General features: G+C 46.7%; 1 pseudogene; it reads left to right on the plus strand.

The window, feature by feature from the left end:
- The first annotated feature begins 2,618 nt into the window (after positions 1-2,618).
- On the plus strand, positions 2,619-5,782 carry LOC119321096 (annotated as a pseudogene).
- The last annotated feature ends 2,335 nt before the right edge of the window (positions 5,783-8,117 follow it).

Raw genomic sequence — 8,117 nt, forward strand, 5'->3', positions numbered from 1 at the left:
TGCTCGGCTCTCACCCCGGCCGAGAGCTGACGCCATGATAGCTCCACCGCGATCGTGCAAGGCATCCTGGAGCGAACCCAACACCAATGGCGTAAAGGTGTTCGGACGTTGTGCTGGCTTGCTTGCTGGGAGATATGGCAGGAGAGAAACCACTGCACCTTCAGGCAGCATCTACCGTGTGTGGCAAGAATCATCAACCGCATAAGAGACAGCCTCAAGCTATGGAAAATCACAGGAGCTGGATGCTTAGAGAGCCCCTTCGGAGACCCCCCTTGAGAGATAAACCTCCCTGGTTCATAGGGTGTTTGGCCGTCTGTGGCACACCCTAAAACTTCAATCCTAGGATCCTCACCATCATTGTTGTTTTCCACTGCTTTCTGCTATGATCAATGAAAACGCCAGCAATTGCTGGATCTTAAAAAAAAGAATGCTCATGCCTGACAAAATATTTACCTAATAATAAAGCAAATTGGGTTTCTTTCGTCTGTCATGTCATTTTTCAGAAAAGTCCCTCTATTTCAAAGAATTCAACCCACAGTCTTGTTTTAAGTTAAAACGAATCGTTATTTTCGTATTTTACACAAAAGTCCCTGTCTTTTCTTGAAATCAACCCGCCGTCCGGATTTAAGTCACACCCGAACTGTTATTTTACATTTTTCGAAACCCCCCCTGATATTTTAGGTAATTCATCCGCGGATCATATTTAAGTCAAACAAATGCTTTTTAAAATTATCCATATCTTTTAAACCGTAACTCCGATTTGAACATGTTATATATGAAATTTGATTAGAAAAATATGTAGAATATGAATATGAGATTATTTTTACCTTTTAAGTATCTTTAAATATTATTTTGGAATATATTTGAGTCAAACCAAATGATTTTCTAAATTATCTGTATGTTTTAAACCGTAACTTCGATTTTAACATATTATATATGAAATTTTATTAGAAAATGTGTGGAATCTAAATATGATGTTAATTTTACCTGTTAAATATTTTTAAAATATTGTTATGGAAGCAAACTTATAATTTATAGCGCAAGATCCGTTTTTTCATACCGGCGACCATCCAGATTGCAAATAAACACTCCATTATAACCATATACGGAAAAGAAAACATCGATAACTACACGTGCATACCTCTGAAAAATGTTGCTTGAGAAAACAACAGATTTCTCATTGCGAGAGTGAGAGAAAGCGAGCGAGCGAGCGAGCGAGAGAGAGAGAGAGAGAGAGGGAGAGGAAGGAGGGAGGGAGAGAGAGACGCTTTAGGATTAACCATATTCAACACACGTTTTTTGTTGTTTTATGTGAATACCGAGGCCATCGCCAGCGAGGGTGAGAAGGAGGATAAGCGGCAACACAAATATGATGCCTCGCAAAAATAAAGAAGATGGACCTATTGTGGTCTTGAGTGATGGTTGTTGAGTTAAGAGTGTGTGTTATGTTGCATAGGTGGGAATAGCTTGCAAAGGTGGACATATTGTGTCTTTAAAATTCCTAAAAAAAATTGCAAAGGAATTATTGACGCGATGGCGCATTTCTGGTGGGGAGATGAGGACAACCAAAGGAGGATGCATTGGATGGCTTGGTGGAAAATGTGTGTACTCAAGAACCAAGGAGGAATGGGTTTTCGGGATATCCATTGTTTCAATTTGGCTATGCTTGCTAAACAGGCTTGGCGTCTTCTCGAGAATCCGAATTCTCTATGTGCTACTATTTTGAGAGTCAAATACTATCCTGACGGTGACTTGTTGAACACTGACCTGAAGAAGGGATCTTTCTTCACCTGGCAAAGTATTATGGCGGGTGTGAGCTCCCTGAAGCGTGGTCATATTTGGAGAGTGGGAAACGGGCAGAATATTGACATTTGGGAGGACGCATGGATTCCAAATTGTGCAAACCGCAAAATTGTTACCCCTAAGGAGGCCAGTTGTTACGGAAGGTAGCAGATTTGATTGATCCAATCCTAAATAGTTGGGATGAAGATCTTTTCAGACAGACTCTATGGCCTATTGATGTTCAGCGAGTGCTTACGGTCCCGATATCGCAACATGATATGCCAGATTTCATAGCTTGGAATTTCATAAAAAATGGGATTTTTTCGGTTCGGTCTGCTTATTTTGTGGAATGGGACCACCAATATGGGAACAAGTTACGACATACCAATGGGATGGGACGTACCATGGTCAATCCTATTTGGGCGAGGATTTGGAAACTTGCTTGTCCAGCAAATGTTAAAATATTTATTTGGCGTACACTTCACGGCACTATTCCGTGTTGTGTTAACTTAGCTAATAGACATGTGAAAGTCTCACCTAAGTGTCTTGCCTTCTCATCTGGTCCAGAAGACACAAAACATTTGTTGTTTCTATGTGACAGAGCAAAAGAAGTCTGGAGAAGACTAGGGATGGACGATATTATCGACAGAGCTTGTAAAATAGACTATGCGGGTGAGGCAATCTTGGAATATTTACTTTCATTACCAGATCAGGAACTATGTATTATGGGCACCCGTAATGTGCGTGACATGATTGCCATATCAGCCTGGTACTTGTGGTGGGAAAGGCGCAAATTGATACACAATGAGACTACTCAGAATGCATAACAGATATCCATGGGGATACGCGCTCTCGCTGCCAATTTTGTTAATGCCTCCTCGCCGAAGGCTTCCATTAAAAGAGGAGGATGGTCTAATCCCCCGACGGGATTTGTTAAACTTAACGTTGATGCTTCTTTTGATCACGACCTTCTCAGGGGTACGATCGGGGCTGTCTTAAGAGATGACAAAGGTAGGTTCATCGGTGGGGAAAATGGTAAGATTGACTGGTGTGCAGATGTGTTGATGGCTGAAGCTTTGGCGTTAAAATTTGGCCTATCGCTTGCGCAAAGGACGGGTTGTAATCGCATAATTATTAACTCGGATAATATGGAGGTGATCGAGACCATGAACGAAGGAGGACGATCGTCGGGGGCAGCAACTGCAATTTTTGATGACTGTTTTCACTTAGCTTGCGATTTTCCTATTTCTAGATTCGAGCATTGTAATAGAGAAGCAAATAAAGTTGCTCATGAACTTGCCAAGTTGGCTAGATTTTCATTCATTTCTGATTGGTTTGAGAAACCACATAATGCAATTGTACCAATCCTCATAAATGATGTAATGATTATTTCTAATGAATAAAGCTCGAACTTTCTTTAAAAAAAGAGAGTGTGTGTTATGTTTTATCTCCCGTTGTAACGCACGGGCTATTTTGCTAGTAAGAACAAAGTGATAATAGCACTCATTTCATGTGGTAAATCAAAAAAAAAAATAGAAGCTTCCCTGATTTTCATGGCTACATCGCTAACTTTCAGGATTTGAACATCAACCTGTTCTAGAAAGCCCACATCCCAGTTTTTATTACACGATTCGCAAATCCAAATACTTTCTTTGGTATATATGCGCAGCGCTCACCTTCCTCCCGCTCATGGAGGCCGACGCCATGGCGCCGGATCTCGTGCTCTTCTCCAACCTCATCCACCTTGCCCTCCGCGCCGGCGACGCGCCCAAGGCGCTCGCGCTCTTCTCCAGCCTCCGCGCCGCGGGGATCAGGCCCGACCTCAAGGCCTACAACGCCGCCATCGCCGCCTACTGCAAGTCCGACCTGCTCCGCGACGCCAAGCGCCTGCTGCTCCACGACGTCCCCGCCAACGGCGTGGCACCCGACGCCGAGTCCTACGCCCCGGTCCTCGCCGCGCTCGCGCGCCGCGGCCGGCACCTCGCGGCGGTCTCGCTCTTCTCGCACATGCGCGTCGTGGCGCGCTCAAGCCCAACCTCTCCATCTTCAACATCGTGCTCAACGCGTACGGGCAGCTGGACCTCGCGCGCAACGCCGACCGGCTCTTCTGGTCCATGCGCCGGGCCGGGGTGCCGCCGAGCGTCGTCACGTACAACACCATGCTCCGCGTGTACGGCGACGCCGGGCTATTCAGGGAGGCAGTCCACCTGTTCGGCCTCATGTGCAGCACCGCCTCCGCGCTCCGACGGCGGCAGCAACAGCGTCGTCTAGTAGCCGGAAACGGGGAACGGTGGACCGTCCCTCGATCCGGATTCATCGACCCAGAATCAGATTCGGGAACGAGGGTCGATTCGGTAAGATTCAATGCGGATTCGGCGTTTCCGCAGCCGGTTCATCAATTCAAGTTCGACGACTCAACAATCTTGGTCCTTAAGAGGGTGTTTGTTTCCAGGGACTTATGGGTTTAGGGAATTAAAAAAGTCTCTATAAGTCCCATCCAAACCAAACAGGAGGGACTTATTGGGACTTATTGGGGTGATTAGGGACTTATCAAATAAGCTCATCAGGGAGGAGCTTATTGGGACTTATCTGGACCCGCACCGCTCGATCCCCTCCTCGCCTCGCGTACCGCATCGCCCCACGCCGCTCGTTCGCCTCGTACCGCATCGCCCCCTCGGTTCCCCTCGTCGCCTCGCTCGCGTCGCACCAATCGCCGCCGCCGCCGGCAGCTTCAACAGCCGCCGCCATGGCCGACGAGGAAGACGAGATCCCCTTCTTCTCTCAATTCCCCTCGTCTCAGGAGGCACCCGAAGGCTCATCCGCCGGTGGAAATCTCGGGAGGGGAATGGGTTTCTTGGATCTCAACAACAACACGGACGTCTTCCCGGAGTTGGGCTCGTACCAGCAACTTCTCTTTGACCAGTCGGCCGGTCATGGCCTTCCTCCGGTTGGACGTGGTCGTGGGAGGCCCGTACCCCAGGGCGGAGGAGGCCGCAGCCGGTTTGTATGAAAAATGATTATCAACTTATAAGTCCCTGTAAACAAACAGGCAGGGACTCAGGACTTATAAGTCGATGTAAACAAACAGGCAGGGACTTATGACTTATAAGTTGGGACTTAAAAAAGTCCTGGGACTTATGAAACAAACAGGCCCTGAATCGATCGAGTAAGCAAAAGGTCAGCCATATCAATCACGAACTCCTCGTTTTACTCTCTGCCCGTTCTTTTCCACTCCCCTAAATAACTCCTCGTTCTGCTCTCCAATTACTCCAAGGCTGATAATAAATTTTTCATTGGGAAGGAGATGATTTATTTTAGTCTTCATGGATCGACGATGCAGCCAGCTAGTAAAGATTCACGTTCCCCGTTCCATGGTACTGTACCAGATTCATCGTACCAGAATTGAATGGATCATGTTTCCGCTTTAGAAATATCGTTCTAGAGATGTATACCCCCGCTGTACCTTATTTTTTTCAGCCTCTGACTCTCGTCCCCCATTCCCGTTCCTCGTTCCCACAGTACCGGAAACATGGCAACTATGCGTCGTCAGGCCCAACGTGGTGATGTACAACACCATGATCGCCATACACGGCAAGGCGCTGGAGGACGACCAGGCCGGGAGCCTGGTGCAGCAAATACAGGCCAGCGACATCCAGCCCAACCCCGTCACCTACTCCACCGTCCTGTTCATCTGGTTGAAGGCCAGGAAGAGCTCGCCGTGCCGCGAAGCTCTTCGAGAAGCTGCGGGAGTCCGGCACGGAGATGGACTCGGTGGCCGGTGTTGTGCCAGACGATGGTGGTCGCGTACGAGCGCGCCGGGCTTGTCTCACACTCCAAGCGACCGCTGTGCGAGCTCAGAGACCCGGACCAGGCCATCGTCAAGGAGACGGCCATGAAGATCCTGGCCAACGTCAGGCGGGTGGAGGAGGCCGTGTGGCTGTTCGTACAACAAGCATGGACGGCAGGAGGTGGTAGTAGGGCGTACCTGCACTTGTCGTAGAGGACGGAGAAGCCGCCGGATCGCAGCAGTCAGCCCTTCCTCCACTCCCCTGCCGCCGCTGCGTGGCCTGGCGCAAGATCTAGTCGAGGATGGTGCTTCTCTCGCGGTCCTCACGACGGGTCCTCAGATCTGGCGACACCGAGGAAGAGAAACAATCCCCGCCAGAGCCGTTCGTGAGAGAAGCGGCGACCTCACCCCCACGCTCACCTGCTTCTCCGTCATCCGTCATGGGAACATGGCGGCATGGCGCCCATCATACCGCCGCCACCCGGCCACCCGTTCGTAGTAGTACACCAACGGCCGCAGTACAACGCCAGTAGTACATCACACAAAGCAAATGGCTTCATAGCTCATCACACAAAGCAAATCCCTGCAACAGTAAATCACGTGTCGTTTCCTATCCTACGTGGACATGCCGAGGGAGCGCTCCTTGCGCGACCGTTAATGGGTTGTATATGTATATCCCTCATCTTATCGACTGAGGTTAGAAACTATCGGTAGGTCGCCAAACTCAAAATTCATAACCCAAACAATGTATCTCTTCCTAATAATAAAGCAGCGACTGCTTCTGGTTGTCCGATGTGTCCTTTTGTAGAAAACTCCCTGCCTTTTCCAATAATTAACCCACAGTCCGTTGTGAAGTTAGAATGAACCATTTTTTTGCTGTTTACATAAAAACCCCTGGATTATACACTAATTAACATGCAGTCCAGATTTAAGGCACAACGAATCGTTTTTTGCAGTTTTACATAAATGCCCACCCCGCAGTCTATTGAAAATAAATCTAAATAAATATTTTCAAATAATCGTATCTTTAAACTGTAGCCCCCATTTTAACATGTTATATATGAAATTTGATTTTAAAAATATGTAGAATCTGAATATGATGTTATCTTACAATATTTTTAACATTATATTTAGGATATAATGTTAATCAATGGCGTATGATCCGTCTTTATTTCATAGCGACGTGGATCCGTATTGCAACATGTAAAATTGAACGTTAATAATTGAGAAAGATTATAATCCTTGGGCATGTTGTACTTGCCCAGGTTTTCTCTTTGTACATGTTTCATGAGATAAGACCTTACGTACATACCTTATCTTTGCAAAATCCACGCGCATACTTACCATCGGACTACATACTTTTTAGTAAATACACAAACAATTTTTATAGGATGAACATACACTTATCAAATTCATGAACATCAGAAGTACATGAATGTTTACTTCAAAAATATCCAAACTATTCATGTGATAGTCATGCACGTATATAGTGAAACCGATAAATACAATCTTAATTTGTGTTCCATCTGTTGTATGTGATGGTGATACATGTAGGCTTTCTTGTATAAACTTAATCTATAGACGCAGCCTCCTTAGTGTCAAACGACACCACAAAGGTGCTGATTGAGTGTGGTTGTAGGTGCTTGCCATCAAATAGATGAGTCAGAATCAAAACTGAGCCGAAATGATAACAGCTTAGATAAAACTTTTTACTCCATGTTGCAATGCACGAACACATTTGCTATTACCAATAAACAGTATCTATCTGCGACCGGTTGCAACAACGGGGAGGTAATAGTGATGATTATTTATCAATTTTATAATCAATCAATAATCAACATGGTAAAATCTCAAAGGGCAATATAGGCTACCTATATAAATAGAGACTAGAGACATACTCCCTCTGATCCTATTTAGTCTGCGCCTAAGTTTTTTCAAAAAAAAATCCGCAATAGTCTGCGCGTTGAGATCTTTCACCCATTCTTTCCAACTGTATCCCTCCACTAACGCCTCAGCGAGTAACTCTCGCATTAACTATGCCAGCTCGCATGCCTTTCTCACCAGAACGAGGAGAAAAGGAAGGGCCAGCCAATCAGCGGACACAACGCATGAGATGGCGTGGGAATCGCAGCATTTATAGCGATTGTGATCTCCCCGTGCAATCCATCCAAGTACAAGGGGTAGTCCAAAACATCACAACGGGAGCTCTCCTTGATATCTGTGTTTGCTCTTAGGCGCGGACTAAATAGGATCGGAGGGAGTACTTTCACTTCTTTGTAACTGTGATCGCGTCTTCAGGGTCCGATCTCGCCTCACCATGAGTCGGTGGGGTTGCGTGGGATGCAGCGGCGAGGCTATCTCCGGCAGCCGGCCCGGCCTCCACCGACTCCAGAGGGCACCACACACGCACATGAAACAAGCATCGTGTTGTTTCCGCAGGGGACGATCTAGATCATGTTTGGATGGTTCTTCCATTTCTCTTGCACCTCAGCGTATGTTTTTTCCCAAAAACTGGGCGCAAAATTGGCTCGTGGATTAGGGAAGGAAC

The sequence above is a fragment of the Triticum dicoccoides genome, chromosome 6B (assembly GCF_002162155.2).
Source record: "Triticum dicoccoides isolate Atlit2015 ecotype Zavitan chromosome 6B, WEW_v2.0, whole genome shotgun sequence".
NCBI lineage: Eukaryota > Viridiplantae > Streptophyta > Magnoliopsida > Poales > Poaceae > Triticum > Triticum dicoccoides.